The 14,144-nt window shown below is 38.8% G+C and overlaps 1 non-coding gene across 1 annotated transcript in view; it reads right to left on the bottom strand.

The window, feature by feature from the left end:
• LOC143263366 (small subunit ribosomal RNA) overlaps positions 1-253 on the bottom strand; it is a 1,921-nt gene extending 1,668 nt beyond the window's left edge. Inside the window, exon 1 of the ribosomal RNA XR_013036842.1 lies at positions 1-253. This exon is cut by the window's left edge and continues 1,668 nt beyond it. This is a non-coding gene — a ribosomal RNA (small subunit ribosomal RNA).
• Positions 254-14,144: the final 13,891 nt, after the last annotated feature.

The raw sequence follows: 14,144 nt of genomic DNA, 5'->3' as shown, positions 1-14,144 counted from the left end.
ACGAGTGTAAACACCCGCCACCGATTGGTTTTGATCTAATAAAAGCGTTCCTACCATCTCTGGTCGGAACTCTGTTTTGCATGTATTAGCTCTAGAATTACCACAGTTATCCAAGTAAATTTTAGTACGATCTAAGAAACCATAACTGATTTAATGAGCCATTCGCGGTTTCACCTTAATACGGCATGTACTGAGACATGCATGGCTTAATCTTTGAGACAAGCATATGACTACTGGCAGGATCAACCAGGGAACTATACAATATGTATATATAAAATGGACAAAATTTAAATCCTTTTCCATCGTCGCCTGTTTCATATATATATGTCAGGTCGACACACCATTTTTCTCTTTCAAATATGTACAAGTTTTGCCACATTCCGCGCTTGTAACATATCTTCTTTAACGCTCAATTTCTTTCATTTTTCTACCATACAGATATTACCGTACGCCCAAAAACGTACGTATTATATTTTTGTTCTATCATAAAATCACATTTTTCTACGTACGCCAGCTTCGTACGTTTCTATCTTTGCCTTCATAAAATCACAAGATAATTTTATCTTCAAGAGTCTCGCTATTAACATCTTGTAAGATAAATGTACGTCCCAGCTAAAACGTACAAATACTTCAAGTTAAGTAATAATATATCATCGCTATTGACAAATTTTTAAGATCCAAGACACAGTTCTCTCTATATGTTTTAATATTTTTTATGTACTCAAATATATTCAAAGGAAAAAGTACATGGGTGATGCCATAGTCGTGGAAGCGCGTACGCTCACGCTGATCTTCTGACCGCCGGAAGCACGAAACCTCTGATCTGGGCAAAATCGGCAAGCCGAGGAAGAACGGACAGGACACATGCTGGACTGGCGAGAAAGCGTGTTCTTCCGCTCGCGCTAGGCATTTCGATTTCTGACACCTCTTGATTTAAAAAATCAGTTTTTTGATAGTTTTCTCTCTCCACTGGGCTATTCATTTTAGCCACAGTTTTCAATTGGTACGATTTGCTTCCAAATCTTACAGATGCATTTTAAAAAATTTTTCCATCGCTCGGACAGAAGAGTCGATTGCTCAGTGAGTACGAGTATACATACAAAGTGCATACGGGTAACCAACCCCGTAGGGCTTGCCACATATGGGCCATTCGGTCAAAGACACCGACCCGTGGCCACGCTGTGTGGAGAAAAGTCCGTAACGTAAACGGCACGAAACAGTCAGGACCGAAGCCCCGAAGGAGCTCTGAGACAGCTTCTCGACCGAGATCGTAGAATTGGCCCAAAACCCGCTCTGCTCCGTCCGCCTCGCACGGACCGTGTATCTCTTATAGATACCGAACGGCCGGCAAGGACGCCGGCGCCGCCGGCCGAATAGCACGCGCGCTTATGAGTGTAAACCGCCGCGGCAACAGACCGCCCGGCCGTGCTGTTGTAACATAGCGCGTGAACGAACGAAAAAAATTTTTATAGTAAACATTAAAATAAATTACACTACCGTAAACTAGACAAAAAATTACACATTTTTTCCCAATATGAAAATTTTCACAAACTTTTTAAAGTCCCATCGCATCGAGTAAACTTTTTTAATAACGCGTCCGCACGATTCTAAATGCTTAATCCATATGTGAAATCGTTCACTGATCACGAATATCGTATTTAAAAAAATTACAAAAATTTATTTTTCAAAATAATCAAAAAAAACCGAAAAATCACAAGAGTAAAGTACCATTATTTTAAACAACATGTCGTTCTAAATGCTTAATCCCTATGTAAAAAAGTTATTTAAGCAAGAATATGTAATTGAAAAAAATTAGAAAAATTTATTTTAGCCGTAAATCGAAAATAATGGGGACACCGGAGCTGTTCGAAGCGCCGAGACGCGCCGCGTACGGCCGAATATTTTCTAAGTCCCAACGTACCGATCAAGAGTAAAGTACCATTTTCCTACATTAGATTTCGTTCTAAATGCTTAATCCCTATGTAAAAACGTTAGTTAAGCAAGAATATCGTATTTTTAAAAAAATCTAATGATACGATTTTCCAGAAAATTGAAAAAACCGAAAAATGTCAAGAGTAAAGTGCCATTTTCTGACATTAGATTTCGTTCTAAATGCTTAATCCCTATGTAGAAACGTTAGTTAAGCAAGAATATCGTATTTTTAAAAAAATCTAATGATAGGATTTTTCAGAAAATTGAAAAAACCGTAAAATGTCAAGAGTAAAGTGCCCTTATTTTAAACAATGTATCGTTCTAAATGCTTAATCCCTATGTAAAAAAGTTATTTTAGCAGGAATATGTTATTGAAAAAAATTAGAAAAATTTATTTTAGCCGTAAATCGAAAATAATGGGGACACCGGAGCTGTTCGAAGCGCCGAGCGCGCCGCGTACGCCCGAATATTTTCAAAGTCCCAACGTACCGATCAAGAGTAAAGTACCATTTTCCTACATTAGATTTCGTTCTAAATGCTTAATCCCTATGTAAAAACGTTAGTTAAGCAAGAATATCGTATTTTAAAAAAAATCTAATGATAGGATTTTCCAGAAAATTGAAAAAACCGAAAAATGTCAAGAGTAAAGTGCCATTTTCTGACATTAGATTTCGTTCTAAATGCTTAATCCCTATGTAGAAAGGTTAGTTAAGCAAGATTATCGTATTTTTAAAAAAATCTAATGATAGGATTTTTCAGAAAATTGAAAAAACCGTAAAATGTCAAGAGTAAAGTGCCCTTATTTTAAACATTATATCGTTCTAAATGCTTAATCCCTATGTAAAAAAGTTATCTAAGCAAGAATATGTTATTGAATAAAATGAGAAAAATTTATTTTAGCCGTAAATCGAAAATAATGGGTCGAGCGAATCGGTCGATTGCGCCGAGACGCGCTATGATGCAACAGACGAGCGATTGGAACGCCCGAATATTTTCAAAGTCCCAACGTACCGATCAAGAGTAAAGTACCATTTTCCTACATTAGATTTCGTTCTAAATGCTTAATCCCTATGTAAAAACGTTAGTTAAGCAAGAATATCGTATTTTTAAAAAAATCTAATGATAGGATTTTCCAGAAAATTGAAAAAACCGAAAAATGTCAAGAGTAAAGTGCCATTTTCTGACATTAGATTTCGTTCTAAATGCTTAATCCCTATGTAGAAACGTTAGTTAAGCAAGAATATCGTATTTTTAAAAAAATCTAATGATAGGATTTTTCAGAAAATTGAAAAAACCGTAAAATGTCAAGAGTAAAGTGCCCTTACTTTAAACAATGCATCGTTCTAAATGCTTAATCCCTATGTAAAAAAGTTATTTAAGCAGGAATATGTTATTGAAAAAAATTAGAAAAATTTATTTTAGCCGTAAATCGAAAATAATGGATCGAGCGAATCGGTCGATTGCGCCGAGACGCGCTATGATGCAACAGACGAGCGATTGGAACCCCCGAATATTTTCAAAGTCCCAACGTACCGATCAAGAGTAAAGTACCATTTTCCTACATTAGATTTCGTTCTAAATGCTTAATCCCTATGTAAAAACGTTAGTTAAGCAAGAATATCGTATTTTTAAAAAAATCTAATGATACGATTTTCCAGAAAATTGAAAAAACCGAAAAATGTCAAGAGTAAAGTGCCATTTTCTGACATTAGATTTCGTTCTAAATGCTTAATCCCTATGTAGAAACGTTAGTTAAGCAAGAATATCGTATTTTTAAAAAAATCTAATGATAGGATTTTTCAGAAAATTGAAAAAACCGTAAAATGTCAAGAGTAAAGTGCCCTTACTTTAAACAATGTATCGTTCTAAATGCTTAATCCCTATGTAAAAAAGTTATTTAAGCAGGAATATGTTATTGAAAAAAATTAGAAAAATTTATTTTAGCCGTAAATCGAAAATAATGGATCGAGCGAATCGGTCGATTGCGCCGAGACGCGCTATGATGCAACAGACGAGCGATTGGAACCCCCGAATATTTTCAAAGTCCCAACGTACCGATCAAGAGTAAAGTACCATTTTCCTACATTAGATTTCGTTCTAAATGCTTAATCCCTATGTAAAAACGTTAGTTAAGCAAGAATATCGTATTTTTAAAAAAATCTAATGATACGATTTTCCAGAAAATTGAAAAAACCGAAAAATGTCAAGAGTAAAGTGCCATTTTCTGACATTAGATTTCGTTCTAAATGCTTAATCCCTATGTAGAAAGGTTAGTTAAGCAAGATTATCGTATTTTTAAAAAAATCTAATGATAGGATTTTTCAGAAAATTGAAAAAACCGTAAAATGTCAAGAGTAAAGTGCCCTTATTTTAAACATTATATCGTTCTAAATGCTTAATCCCTATGTAAAAAAGTTATCTAAGCAAGAATATGTTATTGAATAAAATGAGAAAAATTTATTTTAGCCGTAAATCGAAAATAATGGGTCGAGCGAATCGGTCGATTGCGCCGAGACGCGCTATGATGCAACAGACGAGCGATTGGAACGCCCGAATATTTTCAAAGTCCCAACGTACCGATCAAGAGTAAAGTACCATTTTCCTACATTAGATTTCGTTCTAAATGCTTAATCCCTATGTAAAAACGTTAGTTAAGCAAGAATATCGTATTTTTAAAAAAATCTAATGATAGGATTTTCCAGAAAATTGAAAAAACCGAAAAATGTCAAGAGTAAAGTGCCATTTTCTGACATTAGATTTCGTTCTAAATGCTTAATCCCTATGTAGAAACGTTAGTTAAGCAAGAATATCGTATTTTTAAAAAAATCTAATGATAGGATTTTTCAGAAAATTGAAAAAACCGTAAAATGTCAAGAGTAAAGTGCCCTTACTTTAAACAATGCATCGTTCTAAATGCTTAATCCCTATGTAAAAAAGTTATTTAAGCAGGAATATGTTATTGAAAAAAATTAGAAAAATTTATTTTAGCCGTAAATCGAAAATAATGGATCGAGCGAATCGGTCGATTGCGCCGAGACGCGCTATGATGCAACAGACGAGCGATTGGAACCCCCGAATATTTTCAAAGTCCCAACGTACCGATCAAGAGTAAAGTACCATTTTCCTACATTAGATTTCGTTCTAAATGCTTAATCCCTATGTAAAAACGTTAGTTAAGCAAGAATATCGTATTTTTAAAAAAATCTAATGATACGATTTTCCAGAAAATTGAAAAAACCGAAAAATGTCAAGAGTAAAGTGCCATTTTCTGACATTAGATTTCGTTCTAAATGCTTAATCCCTATGTAGAAACGTTAGTTAAGCAAGAATATCGTATTTTTAAAAAAATCTAATGATAGGATTTTTCAGAAAATTGAAAAAACCGTAAAATGTCAAGAGTAAAGTGCCCTTACTTTAAACAATGTATCGTTCTAAATGCTTAATCCCTATGTAAAAAAGTTATTTAAGCAGGAATATGTTATTGAAAAAAATTAGAAAAATTTATTTTAGCCGTAAATCGAAAATAATGGATCGAGCGAATCGGTCGATTGCGCCGAGACGCGCTATGATGCAACAGACGAGCGATTGGAACCCCCGAATATTTTCAAAGTCCCAACGTACCGATCAAGAGTAAAGTACCATTTTCCTACATTAGATTTCGTTCTAAATGCTTAATCCCTATGTAAAAACGTTAGTTAAGCAAGAATATCGTATTTTTAAAAAAATCTAATGATACGATTTTCCAGAAAATTGAAAAAACCGAAAAATGTCAAGAGTAAAGTGCCATTTTCTGACATTAGATTTCGTTCTAAATGCTTAATCCCTATGTAGAAACGTTAGTTAAGCAAGAATATCGTATTTTTAAAAAAATCTAATGATAGGATTTTTCAGAAAATTGAAAAAACCGTAAAATGTCAAGAGTAAAGTGCCCTTATTTTAAACAATGTATCGTTCTAAATGCTTAATCCCTATGTAAAAAAGTTATTTTAGCAGGAATATGTTATTGAAAAAAATTAGAAAAATTTATTTTAGCCGTAAATCGAAAATAATGGGGACACCGGAGCTGTTCGAAGCGCCGAGCGCGCCGCGTACGCCCGAATATTTTCAAAGTCCCAACGTACCGATCAAGAGTAAAGTACCATTTTCCTACATTAGATTTCGTTCTAAATGCTTAATCCCTATGTAAAAACGTTAGTTAAGCAAGAATATCGTATTTTAAAAAAAATCTAATGATAGGATTTTCCAGAAAATTGAAAAAACCGAAAAATGTCAAGAGTAAAGTGCCATTTTCTGACATTAGATTTCGTTCTAAATGCTTAATCCCTATGTAGAAAGGTTAGTTAAGCAAGATTATCGTATTTTTAAAAAAATCTAATGATAGGATTTTTCAGAAAATTGAAAAAACCGTAAAATGTCAAGAGTAAAGTGCCCTTATTTTAAACATTATATCGTTCTAAATGCTTAATCCCTATGTAAAAAAGTTATCTAAGCAAGAATATGTTATTGAATAAAATGAGAAAAATTTATTTTAGCCGTAAATCGAAAATAATGGGTCGAGCGAATCGGTCGATTGCGCCGAGACGCGCTATGATGCAACAGACGAGCGATTGGAACGCCCGAATATTTTCAAAGTCCCAACGTACCGATCAAGAGTAAAGTACCATTTTCCTACATTAGATTTCGTTCTAAATGCTTAATCCCTATGTAAAAACGTTAGTTAAGCAAGAATATCGTTCCGACGTGGAGCTGGCTATCCAGCTGTATGGGCGATACAGGGAGAAGGTGGTCGCCCTGCAGCTGGCCATCAGGCAAGCAAAGAGCCAGGCCTGGCGCGACCTTCTCGGCACTATCAACCGAGATCCATGGGGGCGCCCATATAAAATGGCGATGGGACGATTACGTCCCTGGGCGCCCCCTCTGACGGAGAGCCTGGATCCGGGGATGCTCGGACGGGTCGTGGACGCGCTATTCCCCGTCAGCGGGGAGGCGTCCCGGCCCGTCCCTCAGCTAGAGGGACACGAGTGGTCCCCGGATCTGGAGGTCGCGCCGGAGGAAATGGCCGGGGTAGTCAAATGGCTCCGGGGCAAGAATACTGCCCCGGGGCCGGACGGTATCCCCGGCCGGGTCTGGCTGCTTGCCATGGGCGTCCTGGGCGAGAGGCTTAGAGGCCTCTACTCCGGGCTCCTGAGGTCCGGGGTGTTCCCGGACCTCTGGAGGAGAAGTCGGATGGTCCTCTTAAGGAAGGATGGGAGGCCTGCGGATTCTCCCTCCGCGTACCGGCCCATTTGCCTCCTGGACGAGGTGGGCAAGATCTTTGAAAAGATCATTGCTGCCCGCCTCGCCAGGCACCTGTCCCGCGTTGGCCCCGATCTGGCGGACTGCCAGTTCGGCTTCCGGGAGGGGCGATCGACGGTCGATGCAATCGACCGTCTAAAGTCCCTCTCGGACAATGCCGTGGCACGGGGCGGGGTGTGCTTGGCGGTGTCGATAGACATCGTCAATGCGTTTAACACCCTGCCCTGGTCCGCCATTAGGGAGGCCCTGGTTGAACACCAGGTGCCTCCCTATCTGAGACGGGTAATCGGGGCCTACCTGCGGGGCAGGTGGGTGGAATACCCGGGCCGGTACGGGACGATACGGAGGGAAGTGGACTGCGGGGTCCCACAGGGGTCCGTGTTAGGACCACTCCTGTGGGACCTGGGATATAACGCAGTCCTGAAGGCCTCCCTACCCGACGGTGCCACCCTCATCTGCTATGCAGATGACACATTGGTGGTCGCCGTCGGGGACACCTTCGAGAGGACCATCCGACGAGCGGAAGTTGCGGTGGCAGCCGTCGTCGCGAGGATCCACGGTCTGGGGCTGAAGGTGGCCCCGGAGAAGGCCGAGGCCGTCTGGTTTGGACGGCCTTGGTCTCGGCCACGGGCCAGATCGTGGATCTGGGTTGGAGGAGCCTGCGTCGAGGTGAAGTCCGAGATCAAGTATCTCGGACTGATCCTCGACAGCCACTGGAGGTTCGGAGCACATTTCGGCCGCCTCGTCCCCCGAGTTGAGAGGGCGGCGGCCGCGTTAGGCCGCCTGTTGCCCAATATCGGGGGACCGGGCGATATGGTGCGCCGCCTATACCTAGGCGTGGTGCGGTCAATGGTATTATACGGCGCCCCGATTTGGGCGCCGTCCGTGAGGGCAAGCCGGCGCAGCACATTGTTGTTGCGCCGGCTTCAGAGGCAAATGGCCCTTCGCCTCATACGGGGGTACCGCACCACGTCTACCGTGGCGGCGCTTGCTCTGGCGGGAGAAATTCCCTTCGAGCTGCAGGCGGCGATGCGCGCCTATGTCTATAGGCGCATATGCATCGCTGGCCGGGCTCGGGGGGACCCGCCGGAGCAAGAGGCGGTCGGGGGCTTCGAGCTCCAGGCCCGGGGACTAGCGCTCGCCAGGTGGCATGCGGAGCTTTGTTCCCATGCCGCCGAGCGCGTCCCCGGGGCTCTCCTGCCGCACTTCACCACGTGGCGGGAGAGGCGGTTTGGCAGGCTCTCCTACCGTGCGACGCAGGTATTCACCGGGCATGGCTGCTTCGGTGTCTACCTGTGTCGCATCGGTCGGGAAGCGACGACGGTGTGCCACCACTGTGGCGCGGAGGAGGACTCGGCGCAGCATACACTGGAGGTGTGCCCCGCCTTTTCAGTGCTGCGCCGAGTCCTAACTAGGGAAGTTGGTGGCGACCTCGCTCTCTCCAGCTTAGTTGGGGCCATGCTGGAGAGCCCGACAAAATGGGCGGCAGCCATAGCCTTCTGCGAACAGGTAATGTTGCAGAAGGAGGCTGCCGAGCGGGGTCGCCGTGAGCGGGGGGTGCGGCGTGTGCGCCCACGCCTAGAGCCCCCCCCGAGTAGCTGATACTAGGCGGGCGGCGGGTGTACCGGACCATGCCGGTTTAATTGCCCGCCGCCCGCCAACCGAGGATGCCCTATTTTAAAGTGGGGGCGACAAAACCGTCGCCCCCGACGGCCGCTGGTGCGACCGTCGTGAAGAGGCGGTGTGGGGTGCGGTCCCCCGCACCGCCGAATCAAGATGATTCATGGGGGGGAGGATTAATCTCCCCCCGGGACGCGGCCGGCCACCGCTCCATCCTGGTGGCCGGCCAGGCGAGGGGGAGCTGCGGTCGTGTTCTTGAGAGTTCCCGTGGCTCCCCCGTTAATCGCCAGCGCCCTAGGCCGCCGTGGGGGTTTTAGCGGGTCGAACCCCGCACTACCCCCCCTCCGCCCTTCGGGCGGAGCGGGGGTGTCTGACCTGCAGATTTCCCCCACGTTAAAAAAAAAAAAAAAAAAAAAAAAAAAAAAAAAAAAAAAAGTTAAGCAAGAATATCGTATTTTTAAAAAAATCTAATGATAGGATTTTCCAGAAAATTGAAAAAACCGAAAAATGTCAAGAGTAAAGTGCCATTTTCTGACATTAGATTTCGTTCTAAATGCTTAATCCCTATGTAGAAACGTTAGTTAAGCAAGAATATCGTATTTTTAAAAAAATCTAATGATAGGATTTTTCAGAAAATTGAAAAAACCGTAAAATGTCAAGAGTAAAGTGCCCTTACTTTAAACAATGCATCGTTCTAAATGCTTAATCCCTATGTAAAAAAGTTATTTAAGCAGGAATATGTTATTGAAAAAAATTAGAAAAATTTATTTTAGCCGTAAATCGAAAATAATGGATCGAGCGAATCGGTCGATTGCGCCGAGACGCGCTATGATGCAACAGACGAGCGATTGGAACCCCCGAATATTTTCAAAGTCCCAACGTACCGATCAAGAGTAAAGTACCATTTTCCTACATTAGATTTCGTTCTAAATGCTTAATCCCTATGTAAAAACGTTAGTTAAGCAAGAATATCGTATTTTTAAAAAAATCTAATGATACGATTTTCCAGAAAATTGAAAAAACCGAAAAATGTCAAGAGTAAAGTGCCATTTTCTGACATTAGATTTCGTTCTAAATGCTTAATCCCTATGTAGAAACGTTAGTTAAGCAAGAATATCGTATTTTTAAAAAAATCTAATGATAGGATTTTTCAGAAAATTGAAAAAACCGTAAAATGTCAAGAGTAAAGTGCCCTTACTTTAAACAATGTATCGTTCTAAATGCTTAATCCCTATGTAAAAAAGTTATTTAAGCAGGAATATGTTATTGAAAAAAATTAGAAAAATTTATTTTAGCCGTAAATCGAAAATAATGGATCGAGCGAATCGGTCGATTGCGCCGAGACGCGCTATGATGCAACAGACGAGCGATTGGAACCCCCGAATATTTTCAAAGTCCCAACGTACCGATCAAGAGTAAAGTACCATTTTCCTACATTAGATTTCGTTCTAAATGCTTAATCCCTATGTAAAAACGTTAGTTAAGCAAGAATATCGTATTTTTAAAAAAATCTAATGATACGATTTTCCAGAAAATTGAAAAAACCGAAAAATGTCAAGAGTAAAGTGCCATTTTCTGACATTAGATTTCGTTCTAAATGCTTAATCCCTATGTAGAAAGGTTAGTTAAGCAAGATTATCGTATTTTTAAAAAAATCTAATGATAGGATTTTTCAGAAAATTGAAAAAACCGTAAAATGTCAAGAGTAAAGTGCCCTTATTTTAAACATTATATCGTTCTAAATGCTTAATCCCTATGTAAAAAAGTTATCTAAGCAAGAATATGTTATTGAATAAAATGAGAAAAATTTATTTTAGCCGTAAATCGAAAATAATGGGTCGAGCGAATCGGTCGATTGCGCCGAGACGCGCTATGATGCAACAGACGAGCGATTGGAACGCCCGAATATTTTCAAAGTCCCAACGTACCGATCAAGAGTAAAGTACCATTTTCCTACATTAGATTTCGTTCTAAATGCTTAATCCCTATGTAAAAACGTTAGTTAAGCAAGAATATCGTATTTTTAAAAAAATCTAATGATACGATTTTCCAGAAAATTGAAAAAACCGAAAAATGTCAAGAGTAAAGTGCCATTTTCTGACATTAGATTTCGTTCTAAATGCTTAATCCCTATGTAGAAACGTTAGTTAAGCAAGAATATCGTATTTTTAAAAAAATCTAATGATAGGATTTTTCAGAAAATTGAAAAAACCGTAAAATGTCAAGAGTAAAGTGCCCTTATTTTAAACAATGTATCGTTCTAAATGCTTAATCCCTATGTAAAAAAGTTATTTTAGCAGGAATATGTTATTGAAAAAAATTAGAAAAATTTATTTTAGCCGTAAATCGAAAATAATGGGGACACCGGAGCTGTTCGAAGCGCCGAGCGCGCCGCGTACGCCCGAATATTTTCAAAGTCCCAACGTACCGATCAAGAGTAAAGTACCATTTTCCTACATTAGATTTCGTTCTAAATGCTTAATCCCTATGTAAAAACGTTAGTTAAGCAAGAATATCGTATTTTAAAAAAAATCTAATGATAGGATTTTCCAGAAAATTGAAAAAACCGAAAAATGTCAAGAGTAAAGTGCCATTTTCTGACATTAGATTTCGTTCTAAATGCTTAATCCCTATGTAGAAAGGTTAGTTAAGCAAGATTATCGTATTTTTAAAAAAATCTAATGATAGGATTTTTCAGAAAATTGAAAAAACCGTAAAATGTCAAGAGTAAAGTGCCCTTATTTTAAACATTATATCGTTCTAAATGCTTAATCCCTATGTAAAAAAGTTATCTAAGCAAGAATATGTTATTGAATAAAATGAGAAAAATTTATTTTAGCCGTAAATCGAAAATAATGGGTCGAGCGAATCGGTCGATTGCGCCGAGACGCGCTATGATGCAACAGACGAGCGATTGGAACGCCCGAATATTTTCAAAGTCCCAACGTACCGATCAAGAGTAAAGTACCATTTTCCTACATTAGATTTCGTTCTAAATGCTTAATCCCTATGTAAAAACGTTAGTTAAGCAAGAATATCGTATTTTTAAAAAAATCTAATGATAGGATTTTCCAGAAAATTGAAAAAACCGAAAAATGTCAAGAGTAAAGTGCCATTTTCTGACATTAGATTTCGTTCTAAATGCTTAATCCCTATGTAGAAACGTTAGTTAAGCAAGAATATCGTATTTTTAAAAAAATCTAATGATAGGATTTTTCAGAAAATTGAAAAAACCGTAAAATGTCAAGAGTAAAGTGCCCTTACTTTAAACAATGCATCGTTCTAAATGCTTAATCCCTATGTAAAAAAGTTATTTAAGCAGGAATATGTTATTGAAAAAAATTAGAAAAATTTATTTTAGCCGTAAATCGAAAATAATGGATCGAGCGAATCGGTCGATTGCGCCGAGACGCGCTATGATGCAACAGACGAGCGATTGGAACCCCCGAATATTTTCAAAGTCCCAACGTACCGATCAAGAGTAAAGTACCATTTTCCTACATTAGATTTCGTTCTAAATGCTTAATCCCTATGTAAAAACGTTAGTTAAGCAAGAATATCGTATTTTTAAAAAAATCTAATGATACGATTTTCCAGAAAATTGAAAAAACCGAAAAATGTCAAGAGTAAAGTGCCATTTTCTGACATTAGATTTCGTTCTAAATGCTTAATCCCTATGTAGAAACGTTAGTTAAGCAAGAATATCGTATTTTTAAAAAAATCTAATGATAGGATTTTTCAGAAAATTGAAAAAACCGTAAAATGTCAAGAGTAAAGTGCCCTTACTTTAAACAATGTATCGTTCTAAATGCTTAATCCCTATGTAAAAAAGTTATTTAAGCAGGAATATGTTATTGAAAAAAATTAGAAAAATTTATTTTAGCCGTAAATCGAAAATAATGGATCGAGCGAATCGGTCGATTGCGCCGAGACGCGCTATGATGCAACAGACGAGCGATTGGAACCCCCGAATATTTTCAAAGTCCCAACGTACCGATCAAGAGTAAAGTACCATTTTCCTACATTAGATTTCGTTCTAAATGCTTAATCCCTATGTAAAAACGTTAGTTAAGCAAGAATATCGTATTTTTAAAAAAATCTAATGATACGATTTTCCAGAAAATTGAAAAAACCGAAAAATGTCAAGAGTAAAGTGCCATTTTCTGACATTAGATTTCGTTCTAAATGCTTAATCCCTATGTAGAAAGGTTAGTTAAGCAAGATTATCGTATTTTTAAAAAAATCTAATGATAGGATTTTTCAGAAAATTGAAAAAACCGTAAAATGTCAAGAGTAAAGTGCCCTTATTTTAAACATTATATCGTTCTAAATGCTTAATCCCTATGTAAAAAAGTTATCTAAGCAAGAATATGTTATTGAATAAAATGAGAAAAATTTATTTTAGCCGTAAATCGAAAATAATGGGTCGAGCGAATCGGTCGATTGCGCCGAGACGCGCTATGATGCAACAGACGAGCGATTGGAACGCCCGAATATTTTCAAAGTCCCAACGTACCGATCAAGAGTAAAGTACCATTTTCCTACATTAGATTTCGTTCTAAATGCTTAATCCCTATGTAAAAACGTTAGTTAAGCAAGAATATCGTATTTTTAAAAAAATCTAATGATAGGATTTTCCAGAAAATTGAAAAAACCGAAAAATGTCAAGAGTAAAGTGCCATTTTCTGACATTAGATTTCGTTCTAAATGCTTAATCCCTATGTAGAAACGTTAGTTAAGCAAGAATATCGTATTTTTAAAAAAATCTAATGATAGGATTTTTCAGAAAATTGAAAAAACCGTAAAATGTCAAGAGTAAAGTGCCCTTACTTTAAACAATGCATCGTTCTAAATGCTTAATCCCTATGTAAAAAAGTTATTTAAGCAGGAATATGTTATTGAATAAAATGAGAAAAATTTATTTTAGCCGTAAATCGAAAATAATGGGTCGAGCGAATCGGTCGATTGCGCCGAGACGCGCTATGATGCAACAGACGAGCGATTGGAACGCCCGAATATTTTCAAAGTCCCAACGTACCGATCAAGAGTAAAGTACCATTTTCCTACATTAGATTTCGTTCTAAATGCTTAATCCCTATGTAAAAACGTTAGTTAAGCAAGAATATCGTATTTTTAAAAAAATCTAATGATAGGATTTTCCAGAAAATTGAAAAAACCGAGAAATGTCAAGAGTAAAGTGCCATTTTCTGACATTAGATTTCGTTCTAAATGCTTAATCCCTATGTAGAAACGTTAGTTAAGCAAGAATATCGTATTTTTAAAAAAATCTAATGATA

This window comes from Megalopta genalis, unplaced genomic scaffold, assembly GCF_051020955.1.
Source record: "Megalopta genalis isolate 19385.01 unplaced genomic scaffold, iyMegGena1_principal scaffold0497, whole genome shotgun sequence".
Classification (NCBI taxonomy): Eukaryota; Metazoa; Arthropoda; class Insecta; order Hymenoptera; family Halictidae; genus Megalopta; species Megalopta genalis.
This window is presented reverse-complemented; position numbering and strand designations above follow the sequence as displayed.